This window comes from Rhinoderma darwinii, unplaced genomic scaffold (assembly GCF_050947455.1).
Source record: "Rhinoderma darwinii isolate aRhiDar2 unplaced genomic scaffold, aRhiDar2.hap1 Scaffold_487, whole genome shotgun sequence".
Classification (NCBI taxonomy): domain Eukaryota; kingdom Metazoa; phylum Chordata; class Amphibia; order Anura; family Rhinodermatidae; genus Rhinoderma; species Rhinoderma darwinii.
In genome coordinates, this window is record NW_027464033.1 from 68,590 (window position 1) to 94,573 (window position 25,984).

General features: G+C 42.0%; 82 pseudogenes; all 82 read right to left on the bottom strand.

Moving 5' to 3' along the window:
- Window positions 1–1,508: 1,508 nt before the first annotated feature.
- LOC142720042 (5S ribosomal RNA) lies at window positions 1,509–1,626 on the bottom strand (annotated as a pseudogene).
- Window positions 1,627–2,252: 626 nt separating this feature from the next.
- Window positions 2,253–2,369, bottom strand: LOC142719959 (5S ribosomal RNA; annotated as a pseudogene).
- A 255-nt stretch (window positions 2,370–2,624) lies between these two features.
- LOC142719915 (5S ribosomal RNA) lies at window positions 2,625–2,742 on the bottom strand (annotated as a pseudogene).
- Window positions 2,743–2,997: 255 nt separating this feature from the next.
- Window positions 2,998–3,114, bottom strand: LOC142720022 (5S ribosomal RNA; annotated as a pseudogene).
- Window positions 3,115–3,944: 830 nt separating this feature from the next.
- LOC142719927 (5S ribosomal RNA) lies at window positions 3,945–4,062 on the bottom strand (annotated as a pseudogene).
- Window positions 4,063–4,502: 440 nt separating this feature from the next.
- On the bottom strand, window positions 4,503–4,620 carry LOC142720037 (5S ribosomal RNA; annotated as a pseudogene).
- A 255-nt stretch (window positions 4,621–4,875) lies between these two features.
- LOC142719989 (5S ribosomal RNA) lies at window positions 4,876–4,991 on the bottom strand (annotated as a pseudogene).
- Window positions 4,992–5,246: 255 nt separating this feature from the next.
- On the bottom strand, window positions 5,247–5,364 carry LOC142720000 (5S ribosomal RNA; annotated as a pseudogene).
- Window positions 5,365–5,618: 254 nt separating this feature from the next.
- On the bottom strand, window positions 5,619–5,736 carry LOC142719916 (5S ribosomal RNA; annotated as a pseudogene).
- A 254-nt stretch (window positions 5,737–5,990) lies between these two features.
- On the bottom strand, window positions 5,991–6,108 carry LOC142720039 (5S ribosomal RNA; annotated as a pseudogene).
- A 254-nt stretch (window positions 6,109–6,362) lies between these two features.
- Window positions 6,363–6,480, bottom strand: LOC142720038 (5S ribosomal RNA; annotated as a pseudogene).
- Window positions 6,481–6,734: 254 nt separating this feature from the next.
- On the bottom strand, window positions 6,735–6,851 carry LOC142719964 (5S ribosomal RNA; annotated as a pseudogene).
- A 254-nt stretch (window positions 6,852–7,105) lies between these two features.
- LOC142719665 (5S ribosomal RNA) lies at window positions 7,106–7,224 on the bottom strand (annotated as a pseudogene).
- A 254-nt stretch (window positions 7,225–7,478) lies between these two features.
- LOC142719917 (5S ribosomal RNA) lies at window positions 7,479–7,596 on the bottom strand (annotated as a pseudogene).
- A 255-nt stretch (window positions 7,597–7,851) lies between these two features.
- LOC142720024 (5S ribosomal RNA) lies at window positions 7,852–7,968 on the bottom strand (annotated as a pseudogene).
- A 1,185-nt stretch (window positions 7,969–9,153) lies between these two features.
- LOC142719961 (5S ribosomal RNA) lies at window positions 9,154–9,270 on the bottom strand (annotated as a pseudogene).
- Window positions 9,271–9,897: 627 nt separating this feature from the next.
- Window positions 9,898–10,014, bottom strand: LOC142720032 (5S ribosomal RNA; annotated as a pseudogene).
- A 621-nt stretch (window positions 10,015–10,635) lies between these two features.
- On the bottom strand, window positions 10,636–10,752 carry LOC142720025 (5S ribosomal RNA; annotated as a pseudogene).
- Window positions 10,753–11,007: 255 nt separating this feature from the next.
- Window positions 11,008–11,124, bottom strand: LOC142719962 (5S ribosomal RNA; annotated as a pseudogene).
- Window positions 11,125–11,193: 69 nt separating this feature from the next.
- On the bottom strand, window positions 11,194–11,310 carry LOC142720017 (5S ribosomal RNA; annotated as a pseudogene).
- Window positions 11,311–11,751: 441 nt separating this feature from the next.
- LOC142720026 (5S ribosomal RNA) lies at window positions 11,752–11,868 on the bottom strand (annotated as a pseudogene).
- Window positions 11,869–12,309: 441 nt separating this feature from the next.
- On the bottom strand, window positions 12,310–12,426 carry LOC142720028 (5S ribosomal RNA; annotated as a pseudogene).
- Window positions 12,427–12,681: 255 nt separating this feature from the next.
- LOC142719963 (5S ribosomal RNA) lies at window positions 12,682–12,798 on the bottom strand (annotated as a pseudogene).
- A 255-nt stretch (window positions 12,799–13,053) lies between these two features.
- Window positions 13,054–13,170, bottom strand: LOC142720018 (5S ribosomal RNA; annotated as a pseudogene).
- A 255-nt stretch (window positions 13,171–13,425) lies between these two features.
- Window positions 13,426–13,542, bottom strand: LOC142720019 (5S ribosomal RNA; annotated as a pseudogene).
- A 69-nt stretch (window positions 13,543–13,611) lies between these two features.
- LOC142719965 (5S ribosomal RNA) lies at window positions 13,612–13,728 on the bottom strand (annotated as a pseudogene).
- A 254-nt stretch (window positions 13,729–13,982) lies between these two features.
- Window positions 13,983–14,101, bottom strand: LOC142719929 (5S ribosomal RNA; annotated as a pseudogene).
- A 67-nt stretch (window positions 14,102–14,168) lies between these two features.
- LOC142719890 (5S ribosomal RNA) lies at window positions 14,169–14,287 on the bottom strand (annotated as a pseudogene).
- A 67-nt stretch (window positions 14,288–14,354) lies between these two features.
- On the bottom strand, window positions 14,355–14,473 carry LOC142719798 (5S ribosomal RNA; annotated as a pseudogene).
- Window positions 14,474–14,725: 252 nt separating this feature from the next.
- On the bottom strand, window positions 14,726–14,844 carry LOC142719893 (5S ribosomal RNA; annotated as a pseudogene).
- Window positions 14,845–14,911: 67 nt separating this feature from the next.
- On the bottom strand, window positions 14,912–15,030 carry LOC142719972 (5S ribosomal RNA; annotated as a pseudogene).
- Window positions 15,031–15,283: 253 nt separating this feature from the next.
- LOC142719984 (5S ribosomal RNA) lies at window positions 15,284–15,402 on the bottom strand (annotated as a pseudogene).
- A 67-nt stretch (window positions 15,403–15,469) lies between these two features.
- Window positions 15,470–15,588, bottom strand: LOC142719744 (5S ribosomal RNA; annotated as a pseudogene).
- A 67-nt stretch (window positions 15,589–15,655) lies between these two features.
- LOC142720029 (5S ribosomal RNA) lies at window positions 15,656–15,774 on the bottom strand (annotated as a pseudogene).
- A 67-nt stretch (window positions 15,775–15,841) lies between these two features.
- LOC142719996 (5S ribosomal RNA) lies at window positions 15,842–15,960 on the bottom strand (annotated as a pseudogene).
- Window positions 15,961–16,027: 67 nt separating this feature from the next.
- On the bottom strand, window positions 16,028–16,146 carry LOC142719777 (5S ribosomal RNA; annotated as a pseudogene).
- Window positions 16,147–16,213: 67 nt separating this feature from the next.
- Window positions 16,214–16,332, bottom strand: LOC142720008 (5S ribosomal RNA; annotated as a pseudogene).
- Window positions 16,333–16,399: 67 nt separating this feature from the next.
- LOC142719796 (5S ribosomal RNA) lies at window positions 16,400–16,518 on the bottom strand (annotated as a pseudogene).
- Window positions 16,519–16,585: 67 nt separating this feature from the next.
- LOC142719741 (5S ribosomal RNA) lies at window positions 16,586–16,704 on the bottom strand (annotated as a pseudogene).
- Window positions 16,705–16,771: 67 nt separating this feature from the next.
- On the bottom strand, window positions 16,772–16,890 carry LOC142719941 (5S ribosomal RNA; annotated as a pseudogene).
- A 67-nt stretch (window positions 16,891–16,957) lies between these two features.
- Window positions 16,958–17,076, bottom strand: LOC142719789 (5S ribosomal RNA; annotated as a pseudogene).
- Window positions 17,077–17,143: 67 nt separating this feature from the next.
- Window positions 17,144–17,262, bottom strand: LOC142719684 (5S ribosomal RNA; annotated as a pseudogene).
- Window positions 17,263–17,515: 253 nt separating this feature from the next.
- Window positions 17,516–17,634, bottom strand: LOC142719685 (5S ribosomal RNA; annotated as a pseudogene).
- A 67-nt stretch (window positions 17,635–17,701) lies between these two features.
- Window positions 17,702–17,820, bottom strand: LOC142719705 (5S ribosomal RNA; annotated as a pseudogene).
- Window positions 17,821–18,073: 253 nt separating this feature from the next.
- On the bottom strand, window positions 18,074–18,192 carry LOC142719855 (5S ribosomal RNA; annotated as a pseudogene).
- Window positions 18,193–18,259: 67 nt separating this feature from the next.
- LOC142719805 (5S ribosomal RNA) lies at window positions 18,260–18,378 on the bottom strand (annotated as a pseudogene).
- A 67-nt stretch (window positions 18,379–18,445) lies between these two features.
- Window positions 18,446–18,564, bottom strand: LOC142719760 (5S ribosomal RNA; annotated as a pseudogene).
- A 67-nt stretch (window positions 18,565–18,631) lies between these two features.
- Window positions 18,632–18,750, bottom strand: LOC142719840 (5S ribosomal RNA; annotated as a pseudogene).
- Window positions 18,751–18,817: 67 nt separating this feature from the next.
- Window positions 18,818–18,936, bottom strand: LOC142719985 (5S ribosomal RNA; annotated as a pseudogene).
- Window positions 18,937–19,003: 67 nt separating this feature from the next.
- LOC142719806 (5S ribosomal RNA) lies at window positions 19,004–19,122 on the bottom strand (annotated as a pseudogene).
- Window positions 19,123–19,189: 67 nt separating this feature from the next.
- Window positions 19,190–19,308, bottom strand: LOC142719672 (5S ribosomal RNA; annotated as a pseudogene).
- A 67-nt stretch (window positions 19,309–19,375) lies between these two features.
- On the bottom strand, window positions 19,376–19,494 carry LOC142719710 (5S ribosomal RNA; annotated as a pseudogene).
- Window positions 19,495–19,561: 67 nt separating this feature from the next.
- LOC142719812 (5S ribosomal RNA) lies at window positions 19,562–19,680 on the bottom strand (annotated as a pseudogene).
- Window positions 19,681–19,747: 67 nt separating this feature from the next.
- LOC142719742 (5S ribosomal RNA) lies at window positions 19,748–19,866 on the bottom strand (annotated as a pseudogene).
- A 253-nt stretch (window positions 19,867–20,119) lies between these two features.
- Window positions 20,120–20,238, bottom strand: LOC142719846 (5S ribosomal RNA; annotated as a pseudogene).
- Window positions 20,239–20,305: 67 nt separating this feature from the next.
- On the bottom strand, window positions 20,306–20,424 carry LOC142719829 (5S ribosomal RNA; annotated as a pseudogene).
- Window positions 20,425–20,491: 67 nt separating this feature from the next.
- LOC142719686 (5S ribosomal RNA) lies at window positions 20,492–20,610 on the bottom strand (annotated as a pseudogene).
- Window positions 20,611–20,677: 67 nt separating this feature from the next.
- LOC142719687 (5S ribosomal RNA) lies at window positions 20,678–20,796 on the bottom strand (annotated as a pseudogene).
- Window positions 20,797–20,863: 67 nt separating this feature from the next.
- On the bottom strand, window positions 20,864–20,982 carry LOC142720059 (5S ribosomal RNA; annotated as a pseudogene).
- A 67-nt stretch (window positions 20,983–21,049) lies between these two features.
- On the bottom strand, window positions 21,050–21,168 carry LOC142719774 (5S ribosomal RNA; annotated as a pseudogene).
- A 67-nt stretch (window positions 21,169–21,235) lies between these two features.
- Window positions 21,236–21,354, bottom strand: LOC142719666 (5S ribosomal RNA; annotated as a pseudogene).
- A 67-nt stretch (window positions 21,355–21,421) lies between these two features.
- On the bottom strand, window positions 21,422–21,540 carry LOC142719743 (5S ribosomal RNA; annotated as a pseudogene).
- A 67-nt stretch (window positions 21,541–21,607) lies between these two features.
- LOC142720035 (5S ribosomal RNA) lies at window positions 21,608–21,726 on the bottom strand (annotated as a pseudogene).
- Window positions 21,727–21,793: 67 nt separating this feature from the next.
- On the bottom strand, window positions 21,794–21,912 carry LOC142719746 (5S ribosomal RNA; annotated as a pseudogene).
- Window positions 21,913–22,165: 253 nt separating this feature from the next.
- LOC142720020 (5S ribosomal RNA) lies at window positions 22,166–22,284 on the bottom strand (annotated as a pseudogene).
- A 67-nt stretch (window positions 22,285–22,351) lies between these two features.
- LOC142719800 (5S ribosomal RNA) lies at window positions 22,352–22,470 on the bottom strand (annotated as a pseudogene).
- Window positions 22,471–22,537: 67 nt separating this feature from the next.
- On the bottom strand, window positions 22,538–22,656 carry LOC142719707 (5S ribosomal RNA; annotated as a pseudogene).
- A 67-nt stretch (window positions 22,657–22,723) lies between these two features.
- LOC142719747 (5S ribosomal RNA) lies at window positions 22,724–22,842 on the bottom strand (annotated as a pseudogene).
- Window positions 22,843–23,095: 253 nt separating this feature from the next.
- On the bottom strand, window positions 23,096–23,214 carry LOC142720033 (5S ribosomal RNA; annotated as a pseudogene).
- Window positions 23,215–23,281: 67 nt separating this feature from the next.
- Window positions 23,282–23,400, bottom strand: LOC142719802 (5S ribosomal RNA; annotated as a pseudogene).
- Window positions 23,401–23,467: 67 nt separating this feature from the next.
- On the bottom strand, window positions 23,468–23,586 carry LOC142719708 (5S ribosomal RNA; annotated as a pseudogene).
- A 67-nt stretch (window positions 23,587–23,653) lies between these two features.
- LOC142719856 (5S ribosomal RNA) lies at window positions 23,654–23,772 on the bottom strand (annotated as a pseudogene).
- A 67-nt stretch (window positions 23,773–23,839) lies between these two features.
- On the bottom strand, window positions 23,840–23,958 carry LOC142719848 (5S ribosomal RNA; annotated as a pseudogene).
- A 67-nt stretch (window positions 23,959–24,025) lies between these two features.
- On the bottom strand, window positions 24,026–24,144 carry LOC142719790 (5S ribosomal RNA; annotated as a pseudogene).
- A 67-nt stretch (window positions 24,145–24,211) lies between these two features.
- Window positions 24,212–24,330, bottom strand: LOC142719793 (5S ribosomal RNA; annotated as a pseudogene).
- Window positions 24,331–24,397: 67 nt separating this feature from the next.
- LOC142719852 (5S ribosomal RNA) lies at window positions 24,398–24,516 on the bottom strand (annotated as a pseudogene).
- Window positions 24,517–24,583: 67 nt separating this feature from the next.
- LOC142719698 (5S ribosomal RNA) lies at window positions 24,584–24,702 on the bottom strand (annotated as a pseudogene).
- A 67-nt stretch (window positions 24,703–24,769) lies between these two features.
- Window positions 24,770–24,888, bottom strand: LOC142719727 (5S ribosomal RNA; annotated as a pseudogene).
- A 67-nt stretch (window positions 24,889–24,955) lies between these two features.
- LOC142719797 (5S ribosomal RNA) lies at window positions 24,956–25,074 on the bottom strand (annotated as a pseudogene).
- A 67-nt stretch (window positions 25,075–25,141) lies between these two features.
- On the bottom strand, window positions 25,142–25,260 carry LOC142720043 (5S ribosomal RNA; annotated as a pseudogene).
- Window positions 25,261–25,513: 253 nt separating this feature from the next.
- Window positions 25,514–25,632, bottom strand: LOC142720044 (5S ribosomal RNA; annotated as a pseudogene).
- A 67-nt stretch (window positions 25,633–25,699) lies between these two features.
- LOC142720046 (5S ribosomal RNA) lies at window positions 25,700–25,818 on the bottom strand (annotated as a pseudogene).
- Between the last annotated feature and the right edge of the window lie 166 nt (window positions 25,819–25,984).

The following is a 25,984-nucleotide window of genomic DNA, read 5'->3' on the forward strand; positions in this document are numbered from 1 at the left end:
ATCTAAACGACATAATAAAAAGTCAACAGCACCACGGATTCCCAGACAGTCTCCCACACTGGTACTAGCGAGGCCTTAAGCTGTGTAACTTCTGCGAATTGACGAGAGCAGGGACATTCAGCTTAGAATGGCCATTGACATTAAATGCTTTAATCCATAGTCCTTTTTAATCGATTGTGAAACAAAATCTAAACGACATAATAAAAATTCAACCGCACAACGGATTCCGAGACAGTCTCCCACACTGGTACTAGCGAGGCCTTAAGCTGGGTAACTTCTGCGATCTGACGAGGGCAGGCACATGCAGCTTAGAATGGCCATTGACATTAAAAGCCTTAATCCATAGTCCTATTTAATCGATTGTGAAACAAAATCTAAACAACATAATAAAAAGTCAACGCACCACGGATTCCCAGACAGTCTCCCACACTGGTACTAGCGAGGCCTTAAGCTGTGTAACTTCTGCGATTTGACGAGAGCAGGCACATTCAGCTTAGAATGGCCATTGACATTAAATGCTTTAATCCATAGTCCTTTTTAATCGATTGTGAAACAAAATCTAAACGACATAATAAAAATTCAACCGCACCACGGATTCCCAGACAGTCTCCCACACTGGTACTAGCGAGGCCTTAAGCTGTGTAACTTCTGCGGTCTGACTAGAGCAGGCACATTCAGCTTAGAATGGCCATTGACGTTAAATGCTTTAATCCATAGTCCTATTTAATCTATTGTGAAACAAAATCTAAACGACATAATAAAAAGTCAACCGCACCACGGATTCCCAGACAGTCTACCACACTGGTACTAGCGAGGCCTTAAGCTGTGTAACTTCTGCGATCTGACGAGAGCAGACACATTCAGCTTAGAATGGCCATTGACATTAAATGCTTTAATCCATAGTCCTTTTTAATCGATTGTGAAACAAAATCTAAACAACATAATAAAAAGTCAACCGCACCACGGATTCCCAGACAGTCTCCGACACTGGTACTAGCGAGGCCTTAAGCTGTGTAACTTCTGCGATCTGACGAGAGCAGGCACATTCAGCTTAGAATGGCCATTGACGTTAAATGATTTAATCCATAGTCCTATTTAATCTATTGTGAAACAAAATCTAAACGACATAATAAAAATTCAACCGCACCACGGATTCCCAGACAGTCTCCCACACTGGTACTAGCGAGGCCTTAAGCTGTGTAACTTCTGCGTTCTGACGAGAGCTGGCACATTCAGCTTAGAATGGCCATTGATGTTAAATGCTTTAATCCATAGTCCTATTTAATCTATTGTGAAACAAAATCTAAACGACATAATAAAAAGTCAACCGCACCACGGATTCCCAGACAGTCTCCCACACTGGTACTAGCGAGGCCTTAAGCTGTGTAACTTCTGCGATCTGACGAGAGAAGGCACATTCAGCTTAGAATGGCCATTGACATTAAATGCTTTAATCCATAGTCCTTTTTAATCGATTGTGAAACAAAATCTAAACGACATAATGAAAAGTCAACCGCACCGCGGATTCCCAGACAGTCTCCCACACTGGTACTAGCGAGGCCTTAAGCTGTGTAACTTCTGCGATCTGACGAGAGCAGGTACATTCAGCTTAGAATGGCCATTGCCATTAAATGCTTTAATCCATAGTCCTTTTTAATCGATTGTGAAACAAAATCTAAACGACATAATAAAAAGTCAACAGCACCACGGATTCCCAGACAGTCTCCCACACTGGTACTAGCGAGGCCTTAAGCTGCGCAACTTCTGCGATATGACGAGAGCAGGGACATTCAGCTTAGAATGGCCATTGACATTATATGCTTTAATCCATAGTCCTTTTTAATCGATTGTGAAACAAAATCTAAACGACATAATAAAAATTCAACCACACAACGGATTCCGAGACAGTCTCCCACACTGGTACTAGCGAGGCCTTAAGCTGGGTAACTTCTGCGATCTGACGAGAGCAGGCACATTCAGCTTAGAATGGCCATTGACGTTAAATGATTTAATCCATAGTCCTATTTAATCTATTGTGAAACAAAATCTTAACGACATAATAAAAAGTCAACCGCACCACGGATTCCCAGACAGTCTCCCACACTGGTACTAGGGAGGCGTTAAGCTGTGTAACTTCTGCGATCTAACGAGAGCAGGCACATTCAGCTTAGAATGGCCATTAACATTAAATGCATTAATCCATCGTCCTTTTTAATCGATTGTGAAACAAAATCTAAACGACATAATAAAAAGTCAACCGCACCACGGATTCCCAGACAGTCTCCCACACTGGTACTAGCGAGGCCTTAAGCTGTGTAACTTCTGCGATCTGACGAGAGCAGGCACATTCAGCTTAGAATGGCCATTGACATTAAAAGCCTTAATCCATAGTCCTATTTAATCTATTGTGAAACAAAATCTAAACAACATAATAGAAAGTCAACCGCACCACGGATTCCCAGACAGTCTCCCACACTGGTACTAGCGAGGCCTTAAGCTGTGTAACTTCTGCGATCTGACTAGAGCAGGCACATTCAGCTTAGAATGGCCATTGACGTTAAATGCTTTAATCCATAGTCCTATTTAATCTATTGTGAAACAGAATCTAAACGACATAATAAAAAGGCAACCGCACCACGGATTCCCAGACAGTCTCCCACACTGGTACTAGCGAGGCCTTAAGCTGTGTAACTTCTGCGATCTGACGAGAGCAGGCACATTCAGCTTAGAATGGCCATTGACATTAAATGCTTTAATCCATAGTCCTTTTTAATCGATTGTGAAACAAAATCTAAACGACATAATGAAAAGTCAACCGCACCACGGATTCCCAGACAGTCTCCCACACTGGTACTAGCGAGGACTTAAGCTGTGTAACTTCTGCGATCTGACGAGAGCAGGTACATTCAGCTTAGAATGGCCATTGACATTAAATGCTTTAATCCATAGTCCTTTTTAATCGATTGTGAAACAAAATCCAAAACGACATAATAAAAGTTCAACCGCACCACGGATTCCCAGACAGTCTCCCACACTGGTACTAGCGAGGCCTTAAGCTGTGTAACTTCTGCGATCTGACGAGAGCAGGCACATTCAGCTTAGAATGGCCATTGACATTAAAAGCCTAAATCCATAGTCCTATTTAATCTATTGTGAAACAAAATCTAAACAACATAATAAAAAGTCAACCGCACCACGGATTCCCAGACAGTCTCCCACACTGGCACTAGTGAGGCCTTAAGCTGTGTAACTTCTGCGTTCTGACGAAAGCAGGCACATTCAGCTTAGAATGGCCATTGACGTTAAATGTTTTAATCCATAGTCCTATTTAATCTATTGTGAAACAAAATCTAAACAACATAATAAAAAGTCAACCGCACCACGGATTCCCAGACAGTCTCCCACACCAGTACTAGCGAGGCCTTAAGCTGTGTAACTTCTGCGATCTGACGAGAGAAGGCACATTCAGCTTAGAATGGCCATTGACATTAAAAGCCTTAATCCATAGTCCTATTTAATCTATTGTGAAACAAAATCTAAACAACATAATAAAAAGTCAACCGCACCACGGATTCCCAGACAGTCTCCCACACTGGTACTAGCGAGGCCTTAAGCTGTGTAACTTCTGCGATCTGACGAGAGCAAGGACATTCAGCTTAGAATGGCCATTGACATTAAAGGCTTTAATCCATAGTCCTTTTTAATCGATTGTGAAACAAAATATAAACGACATAATAAAAATTCAAACGCTCCACGGATTCCCAGACAGTCTCCCACACTGGTACTAGCGAGGCCTTAAGCTGTGTAACTTCTGCGATCTGACGAGAGCAGGCACATTCAGCTTAAAATGTCCATTGACATTAAATGCCCATTGACATTAAATGCTTTAATCCATAGTCCTTTTTAATCGATTGTGAAACAAAATCTAAACGACATAATAAAAAGTCAACCGCACCACGGATTCCCAGACAGTCTCCCACACTGGTACTAGCGAGGCCTTAAGCTGTGTAACTTCTGCGATCTGACGAGAGCAGGCACATTCAGCTTAGAATGGCCATTGATATTAAATGCTTTAATCCATAGTCCTTTTTAATCGATTGTGAAACAAAATCTAAACGACATAATAAAAATTCAACCGCACCACGGATTCCCAGACAGTCTCCCACACTGGTACTAGCGAGGCCTTAAGCTGTGTAACTTCTGCGTTCTGACGAGAGCAGGCACATTCAGCTTAGAATGGCCATCGACGTTAAATGCTTTAATCCATAGTCCTATTTAATCTATTGTGAAACAAAATCTAAACGACATAATAAAAAGTCAACCGCACCACAGATTCCCAGACAGTCTCCCACACTGGTACTAGCGAGGCCTTAAGCTGTGTAACTTCTGCGATCTGACGAGAGCAGGCACATACAGCTTAGAATGGCCATTGACTCTAAATGCTTTAATCCATAGTCCTTTTTAATCGATTGTGAAACAAAATCTAAACGACATAATAAAAAGTCAACCGCACCACGGATTCCCAGACAGTCTCCCACACTGGTACTAGCGAGGCCTTAAGCTGTGTAACTTCTGCGATCTGACGAGAGCAGGCACATTCAGCTTAGAATGGCCATCGACATTAAAAGCCTTAATCCATAGTCCTATTTAATCTATTGTGAAACAAAATCTAAACAACATAATAAAAAGTCACCCGCACCACGGATTCCCAGACAGTCTCCCACACTGGTAATAGCGAGGCCTTAAGCTGTGTAACTTCTGCGATCTGACGAGAGCAGGGACATTCAGCTTAGAATGGCCATTGACATTAAATGCTGTAATCCATAGTCCTTTTTAATCGATTGTGAAACAAAATCTTAACGACATAATAAAAATTCAACCGCACCACGGATTCCCAGACAGTCTCCCACACTGGTACTAGCGAGGCCTTAAGCTGTGTAACTTCTGCGTTCTGACGAGAGCAGGCACATTCAGCTTAGAATGGCCATTGACGTTAAATGCTTTAATCCATAGTCCTATTTAATCTATTGTGAAACAAAATCTAAACGACATAATAACAAGTCAACCGCACCACGGATTCCCAGACAGTCTCCCACACTGGTACTAGCGAGGCGTTAAGCTGTGTAACTTCTGCGATCTAACGAGGGCAGGCACATTCAGCTTAGAATGGCCATTGACATTAAATGCTTTAATCCATAGTCCTTTTTAATCGATTGTGAAACAAAATCTAAACGACATAATAAAAAGTCAACAGCACCACGGATTCCCAGACAGTCTCCCACACTGGTACTAGCGAGGCCTTAAGCTGTGTAACTTATGCGATCTGACGAGAGCAGGCACATTCAGCTTAGAATGGCCATTGACATTAAATGCTGTAATCCATAGTCCTTTTTAATCGATTGTGAAACAAAATCTAAACGACATAATAAAAATTCAACCGCACCACGGATTCCAAGACAGTCTCCCACACTGGTACTAGCGAGGCCTTAAGCTGTGTAACTTCTGCGTTCTGACGAGAGCAGGCACATTCAGCTTAGAATGGCCATTGGCGTTAAATGCTTTAATCCATAGTCCTATTTAATCTATTGTGAAACAGAATCTAAACGACATAATAAAAAGGCAACCGCACCACGGATTCCCAGACAGTCTCCCACACTGGTACTAGCGAGGCCTTAAGCTGTGTAACTTCTGCGATCTGACGAGAGCAGGCACATTCAGCTTAGAATGGCCATTGACATTAAATGCTTTAATCCATAGTCCTTTTTAATCGATTGTGAAACAAAATCTAAACGACATAATGAAAAGTCAACCGCACCACGGATTCCCAGACAGTCTCCCACACTGGTACTAGCGAGGACTTAAGCTGTGTAACTTCTGCGATCTGACGAGAGCAGGTACATTCAGCTTAGAATGGCCATTGACATTAAATGCTTTAATCCATAGTCCTTTTTAATCGATTGTGAAACAAAATCTAAACGACATAATAAAAATTCAACCGCACCACGGATTCCCAGACAGTCTCCCACACTGGTACTAGCGAGGCCTTAAGCTGTGTAACTTCTGCGTTCTGACGAGAGCAGGCACATTCAGCTTAGAATGGCCATCGACGTTAAATGCTTTAATCCATAGTCCTATTTAATCTATTGTGAAACAAAATCTAAACGACATAATAAAAAGTCAACCGCACCACAGATTCCCAGACAGTCTCCCACACTGGTACTAGCGAGGCCTTAAGCTGTGTAACTTCTGCGATCTGACGAGAGCAGGCACATACAGCTTAGAATGGCCATTGACTCTAAATGCTTTAATCCATAGTCCTTTTTAATCGATTGTGAAACAAAATCTAAACGACATAATAAAAAGTCAACCGCACCACGGATTCCCAGACAGTCTCCCACACTGGTACTAGCGAGGCCTTAAGCTGTGTAACTTCTGCGATCTGACGAGAGCAGGCACATTCAGCTTAGAATGGCCATCGACATTAAAAGCCTTAATCCATAGTCCTATTTAATCTATTGTGAAACAAAATCTAAACAACATAATAAAAAGTCACCCGCACCACGGATTCCCAGACAGTCTCCCACACTGGTAATAGCGAGGCCTTAAGCTGTGTAACTTCTGCGATCTGACGAGAGCAGGGACATTCAGCTTAGAATGGCCATTGACATTAAATGCTGTAATCCATAGTCCTTTTTAATCGATTGTGAAACAAAATCTTAACGACATAATAAAAATTCAACCGCACCACGGATTCCCAGACAGTCTCCCACACTGGTACTAGCGAGGCCTTAAGCTGTGTAACTTCTGCGTTCTGACGAGAGCAGGCACATTCAGCTTAGAATGGCCATTGACGTTAAATGCTTTAATCCATAGTCCTATTTAATCTATTGTGAAACAAAATCTAAACGACATAATAAAAAGTCAACCGCACCACGGATTCCCAGACAGTCTCCCACACTGGTACTAGCGAGGCGTTAAGCTGTGTAACTTCTGCGATCTAACGAGGGCAGGCACATTCAGCTTAGAATGGCCATTGACATTAAATGCTTTAATCCATAGTCCTTTTTAATCGATTGTGAAACAAAATCTAAACGACATAATAAAAAGTCAACAGCACCACGGATTCCCAGACAGTCTCCCACACTGGTACTAGCGAGGCCTTAAGCTGTGTAACTTATGCGATCTGACGAGAGCAGGCACATTCAGCTTAGAATGGCCATTGACATTAAATGCTGTAATCCATAGTCCTTTTTAATCGATTGTGAAACAAAATCTAAACGACATAATAAAAATTCAACCGCACCACGGATTCCAAGACAGTCTCCCACACTGGTACTAGCGAGGCCTTAAGCTGTGTAACTTCTGCGTTCTGACGAGAGCAGGCACATTCAGCTTAGAATGGCCATTGGCGTTAAATGCTTTAATCCATAGTCCTATTTAATCTATTGTGAAACAGAATCTAAACGACATAATAAAAAGGCAACCGCACCACGGATTCCCAGACAGTCTCCCACACTGGTACTAGCGAGGCCTTAAGCTGTGTAACTTCTGCGATCTGACGAGAGCAGGCACATTCAGCTTAGAATGGCCATTGACATTAAATGCTTTAATCCATAGTCCTTTTTAATCGATTGTGAAACAAAATCTAAACGACATAATGAAAAGTCAACCGCACCACGGATTCCCAGACAGTCTCCCACACTGGTACTAGCGAGGACTTAAGCTGTGTAACTTCTGCGATCTGACGAGAGCAGGTACATTCAGCTTAGAATGGCCATTGACATTAAATGCTTTAATCCATAGTCCTTTTTAATCGATTGTGAAACAAAATCCAAAACGACATAATAAAAGTTCAACCGCACCACGGATTCCCAGACAGTCTCCCACACTGGTACTAGCGAGGCCTTAAGCTGTGTAACTTCTGCGATCTGACGAGAGCAGGCACATTCAGCTTAGAATGGCCATTGACATTAAAAGCCTAAATCCATAGTCCTATTTAATCTATTGTGAAACAAAATCTAAACAACATAATAAAAAGTCAACCGCACCACGGATTCCCAGACAGTCTCCCACACTGGCACTAGTGAGGCCTTAAGCTGTGTAACTTCTGCGTTCTGACGAAAGCAGGCACATTCAGCTTAGAATGGCCATTGACGTTAAATGTTTTAATCCATAGTCCTATTTAATCTATTGTGAAACAAAATCTAAACAACATAATAAAAAGTCAACCGCACCACGGATTCCCAGACAGTCTCCCACACCAGTACTAGCGAGGCCTTAAGCTGTGTAACTTCTGCGATCTGACGAGAGAAGGCACATTCAGCTTAGAATGGCCATTGACATTAAAAGCCTTAATCCATAGTCCTATTTAATCTATTGTGAAACAAAATCTAAACAACATAATAAAAAGTCAACCGCACCACGGATTCCCAGACAGTCTCCCACACTGGTACTAGCGAGGCCTTAAGCTGTGTAACTTCTGCGATCTGACGAGAGCAAGGACATTCAGCTTAGAATGGCCATTGACATTAAAGGCTTTAATCCATAGTCCTTTTTAATCGATTGTGAAACAAAATATAAACGACATAATAAAAATTCAAACGCTCCACGGATTCCCAGACAGTCTCCCACACTGGTACTAGCGAGGCCTTAAGCTGTGTAACTTCTGCGATCTGACGAGAGCAGGCACATTCAGCTTAGAATGGCCATTGACATTAAATGCTTTAATCCATAGTCCTTTTTAATCGATTGTGAAACAAAATCTAAACGACATAATAAAAATTCAGCCGCACCACGGATTCCCAGACAGTCTCCCACACTGATACTAGCGAGGCCTTAATCTGTGTAACTTCTGCGATCTGACGAGAGCAGGCACATTCAGCTTAGAATGGCCATTGACGTTAAATGCTCTAATCCATAGTCCTATTTAATCTATTGTGAAACAAAATCTAAACGACATAATAAAAAGTCAACCGCACCACGGATTCCCAGACAGTCTCCCACACTGGTACTAGCGAGGCCTTAAGCTGTGTAACTTCTGCGATCTGACGAGAGCAGTCACATTCAGCTTAGAATGGCCATTGACATTAAAAGCCTTAATCCATAGTCCTATTTAATCTATTGTGAAACAAAATCTAACCAACATAATAAAAAGTCAACCGCACCACGGATTCCCAGACAGTCTCCCACACTGGTACTAGCGAGGCCTTAAGCTGTGTAACTTCTGCGATCTGACGAGAGCAGGCACATTCAGCTTAGAATGGCCATTGACATTAAAAGCCTTAATCCATAGTCCTATTTAATCTATTGTGAAACAAAATCTAAACAACATAATAAAAAGTCAACCACACCACGGATTCCCAGACAGTCTCCCACACTCGTACTAGCGAGGCCTTAAGCTGTGTAACTTCTGCGTTCGGACGAGAGCAGGCACATTCAGCTTAGAATGGCCATTGACGTTAAATGCTTTAATCCATAGTCCTATTTAATCTATTGTGAAAAAAAATCTAAACGACATAATAAAAAGTCAACCGCACCACGGATTCCCAGACAGTCTCCCACACAGATACTAGCGAGGCGTTAAGCTGTGTAACTTCTGCGATCTAACGAGAGCAGGCACATTCAGCTTAGAATGGCCATTGACAGTAAATGCTTTAATCCATAGTCCTTTTTAATCGATTGTGAAACAAAATCTAAACGACATAATAAAAAGTCAACCGCACCACGGATTCCCAGACAGTCTCCCACACTGGTACTAGCGAGGCTTTAAGCTGTGTAACTTCTGCGATCTGACGAGAGCAGGCACATTCAGCTTAGAATGGCCATTGACATTAAAAGCCTTAATCCATAGTCCTATTTAATCTATTGTGAAACAAAATCTAAACAACATAATAAAAAGTCAACCACACCACGGATTCCCAGACAGTCTCCCACACTGGTACTAGTGAGGCCTTAAGCTGTGTAACTTCTGCGTTCTGACGAGAGCAGGCACATTCAGCTTAGAATGGCCATTGACGTTAAATGCTTTAATCCATAGTCCTATTTAATCTATTGTGAAACAAAATCTAAACGACATAATAAAAAGTCAACCGCACCACGGATTCCCAGACAGTCTGCCACTTTGGTACTAGCGAGGCCTTAAGCTGTGTAACTTCTGCAATCTGACGAGAGCAGGCACATTCAGCTTAGAATGGCCATTGACATTAAATGCTTTAATCCATAGTCCTTTTTAATCGATTGTGAAACAAAATCTAAACGACACAATAAAAAGTCAACCGCACCACGGATTCCCAGTCAGTCTCCCACACTAGTAAGGCCTTAAGCTGTGTAACTTCTGCGATCTGACGAGAGCAAGCACATTCAGCTTAGAATGGCCATTGATATTAAATGCTTTAATCCATAGTCCTTTTTAATCGATTGTGAAACAAAATCTAAACTACATAATAAAAAGTCAACCGCACCACGGATTCCCAGACAGTCTCCCACACTGGTACTAGCGAGACCTTAAGCTGTGTAACTTCTGCGATCTGACGAGAGCAGGGACATTCAGCTTAGAATGGCCATTGACATTAAATGCTTTAATCCATAGTCCTTTTTAATCGATTGTGAAACAAAATCTAAACGACATAATAAAAATTCAACCGCACCACGGATTCCCAGACAGTCTCCCACACTGGTACTAGCGAGGCCTTAAGCTGTGTAACTTCTGCGATCTGACGAGAGCAGGCACATTCAGCTTAGAATGGCCATTGACGTTAAATGCTTTAATCCATAGTCCTATTTAATCTATTGTGAAACAAAATCTAAACGACATAATAAAAAGTCAACCGCACCACGGATTCCCAGACAGTCTCCCACACTGGTACTAGCGAGGTGTTAAGCTGTGTAACTTCTGCGATCTATCGAGAGCAGGCACATTCAGCTTAGAATGGCCATTAACATTAAATGCTTTAATCCATAGTCCTTTTTAATCGATTGTGAAACAAAATCTAAACGACATAATAAAAAGTCAACCGCACCACGGATTCCCAGACAGTCTCCCACACTGGTACTAGCGAGGCCTTAAGCTGTGTAACTTCTGCGATCTGACGAGAGCAGGCACATTCAGCTTAGAATGGCCATTGACATTAAATGCTTTAATCCATAGTCCTTTTTAATCGATTGTGAAACTAAATCTAAACGACATAATAAAAAGTCAACCGCACCACGGATTCCCAGACAGTCTCCCACACTGGTACTAGCGAGGCCTTAAGCTGTGTAACTTCTGCGATCTGACGAGAGCAGGGACATTCAGCTTAGAATGGCCATTGACATTAAATGCTTTAATCCATAGTCCTTTTTAATCGATTGTGAAACAAAATCTAAACGACATAATAAAAAGTCAACCGCACCACGGATTCCCAGTCAGTCTCCCACACTAGTACTAGCCAGGCCTTAAGCTGTGTAACTTCTGCGATCTGACGAGAGCAGGCACATTCAGCTTAGAATGGCCATTGACATTAAATGCTTTAATCCATAGTCCTTTTTAATCGATTGTGAAACAAAATCTAAACGACATAATAAAAAGTCAACCGCACCACGGATTCCCAGACAGTCTCCCACACTGGTACTAGCGAGGCCTTAAGCTGTGTAACTTCTGCGATCTGACGAGAGCAGGGACATTCAGCTTAGAATGGTCATTGACATTGAATGCTTTAATCCATAGTCCTTTTTAATCGATTGTGAAACAAAATCTAAACGACATAATAAAAATTCAACCGCACCACGGATTCCCAGACAGTCTCCCACACTGGTACTAGCGAGGCCTTAAGCTGTGTAACTTCTGCGATCTGACGAGAGCAGGCACATTCAGCTTAGAATGGCCATTGACGTTAAATGCTTTAATCCATAGTCCTATTTAATCTATTGTGAAACAAAATCTAAACGACATAATAAAAAGTCAACCGCACCACGGATTCCCAGACAGTCTCCCACACTGGTACTAGCGAGGCGTTAAGCTGTGTAACTTCTGCGATCTAACGAGAGCAGGCACATTCAGCTTAGAATGGCCATTAACATTAAATGCTTTAATCCATAGTCCTTTTTAATCGATTGTGAAACAAAATCTAAACGACATAATAAAAAGTCAACCGCACCACGGATTCCCAGACAGTCTCCCACACTGGTACTAGCGAGGCCTTAAGCTGTGTAACTTCTGCGATCTGACGAGAGCAGGGACATTCAGCTTAGAATGGTCATTGACATTGAATGCTTTAATCCATAGTCCTTTTTAATCGATTGTGAAACAAAATCTAAACGACATAATAAAAATTCAACCGCACCACGGATTCCCAGACAGTCTCCCACACTGGTACTAGCGAGGCCTTAAGCTGTGTAACTTCTGCGATCTGACGAGAGCAGGCACATTCAGCTTAGAATGGCCATTGACGTTAAATGCTTTAATCCATAGTCCTATTTAATCTATTGTGAAACAAAATCTAAACGACATAATAAAAAGTCAACCGCACCACGGATTCCCAGACAGTCTCCCACACTGGTACTAGCGAGGCGTTAAGCTGTGTAACTTCTGCGATCTAACGAGAGCAGGCACATTCAGCTTAGAATGGCCATTAACATTAAATGCTTTAATCCATAGTCCTTTTTAATCGATTGTGAAACAAAATCTAAACGACATAATAAAAAGTCAACCGCACCACGGATTCCCAGACAGTCTCCCACACTGGTACTAGCGAGGCCTTAAGCTGTGTAACTTCTGCGATCTGACGAGAGCAGGCACATTCAGCTTAGAATGGCCATTGACATTAAATGCTTTAATCCATAGTCCTTTTTAATCGATTGTGAAACTAAATCTAAACGACATAATAAAAAGTCAACCGCACCACGGATTCCCAGACAGTCTCCCACACTGGTACTAGCGAGGCCTTAAGCTGTGTAACTTCTGCGATCTGACGAGAGAAGGCACATTCAGCTTAGAATGGCCATTGACATTAAATGATTTAATCCATAGTCCTTTTTAATCGATTGTGAAACAAAATCTAAACGACGTAATAAAAAGTCAACCGCACCACGGATTCCCAGACAGTCTCCCACACTGGTACTAGCGAGGCCTTAAGCTGTGTAACTTCTGCGATCTGACGAGAGCAGGGACATTCAGCTTAGAATGGCCATTGACATTAAATGCTTTAATCCATAGTCCTTTTTAATCGATTGTGAAACAAAATCTAAACGACATAATAAAACGTCAACCGCACCACAGATTCCCAGACAGTCTCCCACACTGGTACTAGCGAGGCCTTAAGCTGTGTAACTTCTGCGATCTGACGAGAGCAGTCACATTCAGCTTAGAATGGCCATTGACATTAAAAGCATTAATCCATAGTCCTATTTAATCTATTGTGAAACAAAATCTAACCAACATAATAAAAAGTCAACCGCACCACGGATTCCCAGACAGTCTCCCACACTGGTACTAGCGAGGCCTTAAGCTGTGTAACTTCTGCGATCTGACGAGAGCAGGGACATTCAGCTTAGAATGGCCATTGACATTAAATGCTTTAATCCATAGTCTTTTTTAATCGATTGTGAAACAAAATCTAAACGACATAATAAAAATTCAACCGCACCACGGATTCCCAGACAGTCTCCCACACTGGTACTAGCGAGGCCTTAAGCTGTGTAACTTCTGCGTTCTGACGAGAGCAGGCACATTCAGCTTAGAATGGCCATTGACGTTAAATGCTTTAATCCATAGTCCTATTTAATCTATTGTGAAAAAAAATCTAAACGACATAATAAAAAGTCAACCGCACCACGGATTCCCAGACAGTCTCCCACACTGGTACTAGCGAGGCGTTAAGCTGTGTAACTTCTGCGATCTAACGAGAGCAGGCGCATTAAGCTTAGAATGGCCATTGATGTTAAATGTTTTAATCCATAGTCCATTTTAATCGATTGTGAAACAAAATCTAAACGACATAATAAAAAGTCAACCGCACCACGGATTCCCAGACAGTCTCCCACACTGGTACTAGCGAGGCCTTATGCTGAGTAACTTCTGCGATCTGACGAGAGCAGGCACATTCAGTTTAGAATGGCCATTGACATTGAACGCTTTAATCCATAGTCCTATTTAATCTATTGTGAAAAAAAATCTAAACGACATAATAAAAAGTCAACCGCACCACGGATTCCCAGACAGTCTCCCACACTGGTACTAGTGAGGCGTTAAGCTGTGTAACTTCTGCGATCTAATGAGAGCAGGGACATTCAGCTTAGAATGGCCATTGACAGTAAATGCTTTAATCCATAGTCCTTTTTAATCGATTGTGAAACAAAATCTAAACGACATAATAAAAAGTCCACCGCACCACGGATTCCCAGACAGTCTCCCACACTGGTACTAGCGAGGCCTTAAGCTGTGTAACTTCTGCGATCTGACGAGAGCAGGCACATTCAGCTTAGAACGGCCATTGACATTAAAAGCCTTAATCCATAGTCCTATTTAATCTATTGTGAAACAAAATCTAAACAACATAATAAAAAGTCAACCGCACCACGGAGTCCCAGACAGTCTCCCACACCGGTACTAGCGAGGCCTTAAGATGTGTAACTTCTGCGATCTGACGAGAGCAGGCACATTCAGCTTAGAATGGCCATTGACATTAAATGCTTTAATCCATAGTCCTTTTTAATCGATTGTGAAACAAAATCTAAACGACATAATAAAAGTTAACCGCACCACGGATTCCCAGACAGTCTCCCACACTGGTACTAGCGAGGCCTTGAGCTGTGTAACTTCTGTGATCTGACGAGAGCAGGCACATTCAGCTTAGAATGGCCATTGACGTTAAATGCTCTAATCCATAGTCCTATTTAATCGATTGTGAAACAAAATCTAAACGACATAATAAAAAGTCAACCGCACCACGGATTCCCAGACAGTCTCCCACACTGGTACTAGCGAGGCCTTAAGCTGTGTAACTTCTGCGATCTGACGAGAGCAGGCACATTCAGCTTAGAATGGCCATTGACGTTAAATGCTCTAATCCATAGTCCTATTTAATCTATTGTGAAACAAAATCTAAACGACATAATAAAAAGTAAACCGCACCACGGATTCCCAGACAGTCTCCCACACTGGTACTAGCGAGGCCTTAAGCTGTGTAACTTCTGCGATCTGACGAGAGCAGTCACATTCAGCTTAGAATGGCCATTGACATTAAAAGCCTTAATCCATAGTCCTATTTAATCTATTGTGAAACAAAATCTAACCAACATAATAAAAAGTCAACCGCACCACGGATTCCCAGACAGTCTCCCACACTGGTACTAGCGAGGCCTTAAGCTGTGTAACTTCTGCGATCTGACGAGAGCAGGCACATTCAGCTTAGAATGGCCATTGACATTAAAAGCCTTAATCCATAGTCCTATTTAATCTATTGTGAAACAAAATCTAAACAACATAATAAAAAGTCAACCACACCACGGATTCCCAGACAGTCTCCCACACTCGTACTAGCGAGGCCTTAAGCTGTGTAACTTCTGCGTTCGGACGAGAGCAGGCACATTCAGCTTAGAATGGCCATTGACGTTAAATGCTTTAATCCATAGTCCTATTTAATCTATTGTGAAAAAAAATCTAAACGACATAATAAAAAGTCAACCGCACCACGGATTCCCAGACAGTCTCCCACACAGATACTAGCGAGGCGTTAAGCTGTGTAACTTCTGCGATCTAACGAGAGCAGGCACATTCAGCTTAGAATGGCCATTGACAGTAAATGCTTTAATCCATAGTCCTTTTTAATCGATTGTGAAACAAAATCTAAACGACATAATAAAAAGTCAACCGCACCACGGATTCCCAGACAGTCTCCCACACTGGTACTAGCGAGGCCTTAAGCTGTGTAACTTCTGCGATCTGACGAGAGCAGGCACATTCAGCTTAGAATGGCCATTGACATTAAATGCTTTAATCCATAGTCCTTTTTAATCGATTGTGAAACAAAATCTAAACGACATAATAAAAATTCAACCGCACCACGGATTCCCAGACAGTCTCCCACACTGGTACTAGCGAGGCCTTAAGCTGTGTAACTTCTGCGATCTGACGAGAGCAGGCACATTCAGCTTAGAATGGCCATTAACATTAAAAGCCTTAATCCATAGTCCTATTTAATCGATTGTGAAACAAAATCTAAACGACATAATAAAAAGTCAACCGCACCACGGATTCCCAGACAGTCTCCCACACTGGTACTAGCGAGGCCTTAAGCTGTGTAACTTCTGCGATCTGACGAGAGCAGGCACATTCAGCTTAGAATGGCCATTGACATTAAAACCCTTAATCCATAGTCCTATTTAATCTATTGTGAAACAAAATCTAAACAACATAATAAAAAGTCAACCGCACCACGGATTCCCAGACAGTCTCCCACACTGGTACTAGCGAGGGCTTAAGCTGTGTAACTTCTGCGATCTGACGAGAGCAGGGACATTCAGCTTAGAATGGCCATTGACATTAAATGCTTTAATCCATAGTCCTTTTTAATCGATTGTGAAACAAAATCTAAACGACATAATAAAAATTCAACCGCACCACGGATTCCCAGACAGTCTCCCACACTGGTACTAGCGAGGCCTTAAGCTGTGTAACTTCTGCGATCTGACGAGAGCAGGCACATTCAGCTTAGAATGGCCATTGACATTAAATGCCTTAATCCATAGTCCTATTTAATCTATTGTGAAACAAAATCTAAACAACATAATAAAAAGTCAACCGCACCACGGATTCCCAGACAGTCTCCCAAACTGGTACTAGCGAGGCCTTAAGCTGTGTAACTTCTGCGATCTGACGAGAGGAGGGACATTCAGCTTAGAATGGCCATTGACATTAAATGCTTTAATCCATAGTCCTATTTAATCTATTGTGAAACAAAATCTAAACAACATAATAAAAAGTCAACCGCACCACGGATTCCCAGACAGTCTCCCACACTAGTACTAGCGAGGCCTTAAGCTGTGTAACTTCTGCGATCTGACGAGAGCAGGCACATTCAGCTTAGAATGGCCATTGACATTAAATGCTTTAATCTATAGTCCTTTTTAATCGATTGTGAAACAAAATCTAAACGACGTAATAAAGAGTCAACCGCACCACGGATTCCCAGACAGTCTCCCACACTGGTACTAGCGAGGCCTTAAGCTGTGTAACTTCTGCGATCTGACGAGAGCAGGGACATTCAGCTTAGAATGGCCATTGACATTAAATGCTTTAATCCATAGTCCTTTTTAATCGATTGTGAAACAAAATCTAAACGACATAATAAAACGTCAACCGCACCACAGATTCCCAGACAGTCTCCCACACTGGTACTAGCGAGGCCTTAAGCTGTGTAACTTCTGCGATCTGACGAGAGCAGTCACATTCAGCTTAGAATGGCCATTGACATTAAAAGCATTAATCCATAGTCCTATTTAATCTATTGTGAAACAAAATCTAACCAACATAATAAAAAGTCAACCGCACCACGGATTCCCAGACAGTCTCCCACACTGGTACTAGCGAGGCCTTAAGCTGTGTAACTTCTGCGATCTGACGAGAGCAGGGACATTCAGCTTAGAATGGCCATTGACATTAAATGCTTTAATCCATAGTCTTTTTTAATCGATTGTGAAACAAAATCTAAACGACATAATAAAAATTCAACCGCACCACGGATTCCCAGACAGTCTCCCACACTGGTACTAGCGAGGCCTTAAGCTGTGTAACTTCTGCGTTCTGACGAGAGCAGGCACATTCAGCTTAGAATGGCCATTGACGTTAAATGCTTTAATCCATAGTCCTATTTAATCTATTGTGAAAAAAAAGCTAAACGACATAATAAAAAGTCAACAGCACCACGGATTCCCAGACAGTCTCCCACACTGGTACTAGCGAGGCGTTAAGCTGTGTAACTTCTGCGATCTAACGAGAGAAGGCACATTCAGCTTAGAATGGCCATTGATGTTAAATGCTTTAATCCATAGTCCATTTTAATCGATTGTGAAACAAAATCTAAACGACATAATAAAAAGTCAACCGCACTACGGATTCCCAGACAGTCTCCCACACTGGTACTAGCGAGGCCTTAAGCTGTGTAACTTCTGCGATCTGACGAGAGCAGGCACATTCAGCTTAGAACGGCCATTGACATTAAAAGCCTTAATCCATAGTCCTATTTAATCTATTGTGAAACAAAATCTAAACAACATAATAAAAAGTCAACCGCACCACGGAGTCCCAGACAGTCTCCCACACCGGTACTAGCGAGGCCTTAAGCTGTGTAACTTCTGCGATCTGACGAGAGCAGGCACATTCAGCTTAGAATGGCCATTGACATTAAATGCTTTAATCCATAGTCCTTTTTAATCGATTGTGAAACAAAATCTAAACGACATAATAAAAAGTCAACCGCACCACGGATTCCCAGTCAGTCTCCCACACTGGTACTAGCGAGGCCTTAAGCTGTGTAACTTCTGCGATCTGACGAGAGCAGGCACATTCAGTTTAGAATGGCCATTGACATTGAATGCTTTAATCCATAGTCCTATTTAATCTATTGTGAAAAAAAATCTAAACGACATAATAAAAAGTCAACCGCACCACGGATTCCCAGACAGTCTCCCACACTGGTACTAGTGAGGCGTTAAGCTGTGTAACTTCTGCGATCTAATGAGAGCAGGCACATTCAGCTTAGAATGGCCATTGACAGTAAATGCTTTAATCCATAGTCCTTTTTAATCGATTGTGAAACAAAATCTAAACGACATAATAAAAAGTCCACCGCACTACGGATTCCCAGACAGTCTCCCACACTGGTACTAGCGAGGCCTTAAGCTGTGTAACTTCTGCGATCTGACGAGAGCAGGCACATTCAGCTTAGAACGGCCATTGACATTAAAAGCCTTAATCCATAGTCCTATTTAATCTATTGTGAAACAAAATCTAAACAACATAATAAAAAGTCAACCGCACCACGGAGTCCCAGACAGTCTCCCACACCGGTACTAGCGAGGCCTTAAGCTGTGTAACTTCTGCGATCTGACGAGAGCAGGCACATTCAGCTTAGAATGGCCATTGACATTAAATGCTTTAATCCATAGTCCTTTTTAATCGATTGTGAAACAAAATCTAAACGACATAATAAAAAGTCAACCGCACCACGGATTCCCAGTCAGTCTCCCACACTGGTACTAGCGAGGCCTTAAGCTGTGTAACTTCTGCGATCTGACGAGAGCAGGCACATTCAGCTTAGAATGGCCATTGACATTAAATGCTTTAATCCATAGTCCTTTTTAATCGATTGTGAAACAAAATCTAAAAGACATAATAAAAAGGCAACCGCACCACGGATTCCCAGACAGTCTCCCACACTGGTACTAGCGAGGCCTTAAGCTGTGTAACTTCTGCGATCTGACGAGAGCAGGCACATTCAGCTTAGAATGGCCATTGACGTTAAATGCTTTAATCCATAGTCCTTTTTAATCGATTGTGAAACAAAATCTAAACGACATAATAAAAAGTCAACCGCACCACGGATTCCCAGACAGTCTCCCACACTGTTACTAGCGAGGCCTTAAGCTGTGTAACTTCTGCGATCTGACGAGAGCAGGGACATTCAGCTTAGAATGGCCATTGACATAAAATGCTTTAATCCATAGTCCTTTTTAATCGATTGTGAAACAAAATCTAAACGACATAATAAAAATTCAACCGCACCACGGATTCCCAGACAGTCTCCCACACTGGTACTAGCGAGGCCTTAAGCTGTGTAACTTCTGCGATCTGACGAGAGCAGGCACATTCAGCTTAGAATGGCCATTGACTTTAAATGCTTTAATCCATAGTCCTATTTAATCTATTGTGAAACAAAATCTAAACGACATAATAAAAAGTCAACCGCACCACGGATTCCCAGACAGTCTCCCACACTGGTACTAGCGAGGCGTTAAGCTGTGTAACTTCTGCTATCTAACGAGAGCAGGGACATTCAGCTTAGAATGGCCATTGACATTAAAGGCTTTAATCCATAGTCCTTTTTAATCGATTGTGAAACAAAATCTAAACGACATAATAAAAATTCAACCGCACCACGGATTCCCAGACAGTCTCCCACACTGGTACTAGCGAGGCCTTAAGCTGTGTAACTTCTGCGTTCTGACCAGAGCAGGCACATTCAGCTTAGAATGGCCATTGACGTTAAATGCTTTAATCCATAGTCCTATTTAATCTATTGTGAAACAAAATCTAAACGACATAATAAAAAGTCAACCGCACCACGGATTCCCAGACAGTCTCCCACACTGGTACTAGCGAGGCCTTAAGCTGTGTAACTTCTGCGATCTGACGAGAGAAGGCACATTCAGCTTAGAATGGCCATTGACATTAAATGCTTTAATCGATAGTCCTTTTTAATCGATTGTGAAACAAAATCTAAACGACGTAATAAAAAGTCAACCGCACCACGGATTCCCAGACAGTCTCCCACACTGGTACTAGCGAGGCCTTAAGCTGTGTAACTTCTGCGATCTGACGAGAGCAGGGACATTCAGCTTAGAATGGCCATTGACATTAAATGCTTTAATCCATAGTCCTTTTTAATCGATTGTGAAACAAAATCTAAACGACATAATAAAAAGTCAACCGCACCACGGATTCCCAGACAGTCTCCCACACTGGTACTAGCGAGGCCTTAAGCTGTGTAACTTCTGCGATCTGACGAGAGCAGGGACATTCAGCTTAGAATGGCCATTGACATTAAATGCTTTAATCCATAGTCCTTTTTAATCGATTGTGAAACAAAATCTAAACGACATAATAAAAAGTCAACTGCACCACGGATTCCCAGACAGTCTCCCACACTGGTACTAGCGAGGCCTTAAGCTGTGTAACTTCTGCGATCTGACGAGAGCAGGCACATTCAGCTTAGAATGGCCATTGACATTAAATGCTTTAATCCATAGTCCTTTTTAATCGATTGTGAAACAAAATCTAAACAACATAATAATAACTCAACCGCACCACGGATTCCCAGACAGTCTCCCACACTGGTACTAGCGAGGCCTTAAGCTGTGTAACTTCTGCGATCTGACGAGAGCAGGGACATTCAGCTTAGAATGGCCATTGACATTAAATGCTTTAATCCATAGTCTTTTTTAATCGATTGTGAAACAAAATCTAAACGACATAATAAAAAGTCAACCGCACCACGGATTCCCAGACAGTCTCCCACACTAGTACTAGCGAGGCCTTAAGCTGTGTAACTTCTGCGTTCTGACGAGAGCAGGCACATTCAGCTTAGAATGGCCATTGACGTTAAATGCTTTAATCCATAGTCCTATTTAATCGATTGTGAAACAAAATCTAAACGACATAATAAAAATTCAACCGCACCACGGATTCCCAGACAGTCTCCCACACTGGTACTAGCGAGGCCTTAAGCTGTGTAACTTCTGCGATCTGACGAGAGCAGGCACATTCAGCTTAGAATGGCCATTGACGTTAAATGCTTTAATCCATAGTCCTATTTAATCTATTGTGAAACAAAATCTAAACGACATAATAAAAAGTCAACCGTACCACGGATTCCCAGACAGTCTCCCACACTGGTACTAGCGAGGCGTTAAGCTGTGTAACTTCTGCGATCTAACGAGAGCAGGGACATTCAGCTTAGAATGGCCATTGACATTAAATGCTTTAATCCATAGTCCTTTTTAATCGATTGTGAAACAAAATCTAAACGACATAATAAAAAGTCAACCGCACCACGGATTCCCAGACAGTCTCCCACACTGGTACTAGCAAGGCCTTAAGCTGTGTAACTTCTGCGATCTGACGAGAGCAGGGACATTCAGCTTAGAATGGCTATTGACATTAAATGCTTTAATCCATAGTCCTTTTTAATCGATTGTGAAACAAAATCTAAACGACATATTAAAAATTCAACCGCACCACGGATTCCCAGACAGTCTCCCACACTGGTACTAGCGAGGCCTTAAGCTGTGTAACTTCTGCGATCTGACGAGAGAAGGCACATTCAACTTAGAATGGCCATTGACGTTAAATGCTTTAATCCATAGTCCTATTTAATCTATTGTGAAACAAAATCTAAACGACATAATAAAAAGTCAACCGCACCACGGATTCCCAGACAGTCTCCCACACTGGTACTAGCGAGGCCTTAAGCTGTGTAACTTCTGCGATCTGACGAGAGCAGGCACATTCAGCTTAGAATGGCCATTGACATTAAATGCTTTAATCCATAGTCCTTTTTAATCGATTGTGAAACAAAATCTAAACGACATAATAAAAAGTCAACCGCACCACAGATTCCCAGACAGTCTCCCACACTGGTACTAGCGAGGCCTTAAGCTGTGTAACTTCTGCGATCTGACGAGAGCAGTCACATTCAGCTTAGAATGGCCATTGACATTAAAAGCCTTAATCCATAGTCCTATTTAATCTATTGTGAAACAAAATCTAAACGACATAATAAAAAGTCAACCGCACCACGGATTCCCAGAAAGTCTCCCACACTGGTACTAGCGAGGCCTTAAGCTGTGTAACTTCTGCGATCTGACGAGAGCAGGCACATTCAGCTTAGAACGGCCATTGACATTAAATGCTTTAATCCATAGTCCTTTTTAATCGATTGTGAAACAAAATCTAAACGACATAATAAAAAGTCAACCGCACCACGGATTCCCAGACAGTCTCCCACACTGGTACTAGCAAGGCCTTAAGCTGTGTAACTTCTGCGATCTGACGAGAGCAGGGACATTCAGCTTAGAATGGCTATTGACATTAAATGCTTTAATCCATAGTCCTTTTTAATCGATTGTGAAACAAAATCTAAACGACATATTAAAAATTCAACCGCACCACGGATTCCCAGACAGTCTCCCACACTGGTACTAGCGAGGCCTTAAGCTGTGTAACTTCTGCGATCTGACGAGAGAAGGCACATTCAACTTAGAATGGCCATTGACGTTAAATGCTTTAATCCATAGTCCTATTTAATCTATTGTGAAACAAAATCTAAACGACATAATAAAAAGTCAACCGCACCACGGATTCCCAGACAGTCTCCCACACTGGTACTAGCGAGGCCTTAAGCTGTGTAACTTCTGCGATCTGACGAGAGCAGGCACATTCAGCTTAGAATGGCCATTGACATTAAATGCTTTAATCCATAGTCCTTTTTAATCGATTGTGAAACAAAATCTAAACGACATAATAAAAAGTCAACCGCACCACAGATTCCCAGACAGTCTCCCACACTGGTACTAGCGAGGCCTTAAGCTGTGTAACTTCTGCGATCTGACGAGAGCAGTCACATTCAGCTTAGAATGGCCATTGACATTAAAAGCCTTAATCCATAGTCCTATTTAATCTATTGTGAAACAAAATCTAAACGACATAATAAAAAGTCAACCGCACCACGGATTCCCAGAAAGTCTCCCACACTGGTACTAGCGAGGCCTTAAGCTGTGTAACTTCTGCGATCTGACGAGAGCAGGCACATTCAGCTTAGAACGGCCATTGACATTAAATGCTTTAATCCATAGTCCTTTTTAATCGATTGTGAAACAAAATCTAAACGACATAATAAAAAGTCAACCGCACCACGGATTCCCAGACAGTCTCCCACACTGGTACTAGCGAGGCGTTAAGCTGTGTAACTTCTGCGATCGGACGAGAGCAGGGACATTCAGCTTAGAATGGCTATTGACATTAAATGCTTTAATCCATAGTCCTTTTTAATCGATTGTGAAACAAAATCTAAACGACATAATAAAAATTCAACCGCACCACGGATTCCCAGACAGTCTCCCACACTGGTACTAGCGAGGCCTTAAGCTGTGTAACTTCTGCGTTCTGACCAGAGCAGGCACATTCAGCTTAGAATGGCCATTGACGTTAAATGCTTTAATCCATAGTCCTATTTAATCTATTGTGAAACAAAATCTAAACGACATAATAAAAAGTCAACCGCACCACGGATTCCCAGACAGTCTCCCACACTGGTACTAGCAAGGCCTTAAGCTGTGTAACTTCTACGATCTGACGAGAGCAGGCACATTCAGCTTAGAATGGCCATTGACATTAAATGCTTTAATCCATAGTCCTTTTTAATCGATTGTGAAACAAAATCTAAACGACATAATAAAAAGTCAACCGCACCATGGATTCCCAGACAGTCTCCCACACTGGTACTAGCGAGGCCTTAAGCTGTGTAACTTCTGCGATCTGACGAGAGCAGGGACATTCAGCTTAGAATGGCCATTGACATTAAATGCTTTAATCCATAGTCCTTTTTAATCGATTGTGAAACAAAATCTAAACGACATAATAAAAATTCAACCGCACCACGGATTCCCAGACAGTCTCCCACACTGGTACTAGCGAGGACTTAAGCTGTGTAACTTCTGCGATCTGACGAGAGCAGGCACATTCAGCTTAGAATGGCCATTGACGTTAAATCCTTTAATCCATAGTCCTATTTAATCTATTGTGAAACAAAATCTAAACTACATAATAAAAAGTCAACAGCACCACGGATTCCCAGACAGTCTCCCACACTGGTACTAGCGAGGCGTTAAGCTGCGTAACTTCTGCGATCTAACGAGAGCAGGCACATTCAGCTTAGAATGGCCATTGACATTAAATGCTTTAATCCATAGTCCTTTTTAATCGATTGTGAAACAAAATCTAAACGACATAATAAAAAGTCAACCGCACCACGGATTCCCAGACAGTCTCCCACACTGGTACTAGCGAGGCCTTAAGCTGTGTAACTTCTGCGATCTGACGAGAGCAGGCACATTCAGCTTAGAATGCCAATTGACATTAAAAGCCTTAATCCATAGTCCTATTTAATCTATTGTGAAACAAAATCTAAACAACATAATAAAAAGTCAACCGCACCACGGATTCCCAGACAGTCTCCCACACTGGTACTAGCGAGGGCTTAAGCTGTGTAACTTCTGCGATCTGACGAGAGCAGGGACATTCAGCTTAGAATGGCCATTGACATTAAATGCTTTAATCCATAGTCCTTTTTAATCGATTGTGAAACAAAATCTAAACGACATAATAAAAAGTCAACCGCACCACGGATTCCCAGACAGTCTCCCACACTGGTACTAGCGAGGCCTTAAGCTGTGTAACTTCTGCGATCTGACGAGAGCAGGCACATTCAGCTTAGAATGGCCATTGACATTAAAAGCCTTAATCCATAGTCCTATTTAATCTATTGTGAAACAAAATCTAAACAACATAATAAAAAGTCAACCGCACCACGGATTCCCAGACAGTTTTCCAAACTGGTACTAACGAGGCCTTAAGCTGTGTAACTTCTGCGATCTGACGAGAGGAGGGACATTCAGCTTAGAATGGCCATTGACATTAAATGCTTTAATCCATAGTCCTATTTAATCTATTGTGAAACAAAATCTAAACAACATAATAAAAAGTCAACCGCACCACGGATTCCCAGACAGTCTCCCACACTGGTACTAGCGAGGCCTTAAGCTGTGTAACTTCTGCGATCTGACGAGAGCAGGCACATTCAGCTTAGAATGGCCATTGACATTAAATGCTTTAATCCATAGTCCTTTTTAATCGATTGTGAAACAAAATCTAAACGACATAATAAAAAGTCAACCGCACCACGGATTCCCAGACAGTCTCCCACACTGGTACTAGCGAGGCCTTAAGCTGTGTAACTTCTGCGATCTGACGAGAGCAGGCACATTCAGCTTAGAATGGCCATTGACATTAAAAGCCTTAATCCATAGTCCTATTTAATCTATTGTGAAACAAAATCTAAACAACATAATAAAAAGTCAACCGCACCACGGATTCCCAGACAGTCTCCCACACTGGTACTAGCGAGTGATTAAGCTGTGTAACTTCTGCGATCTGACGAGAGCAGGGACATTC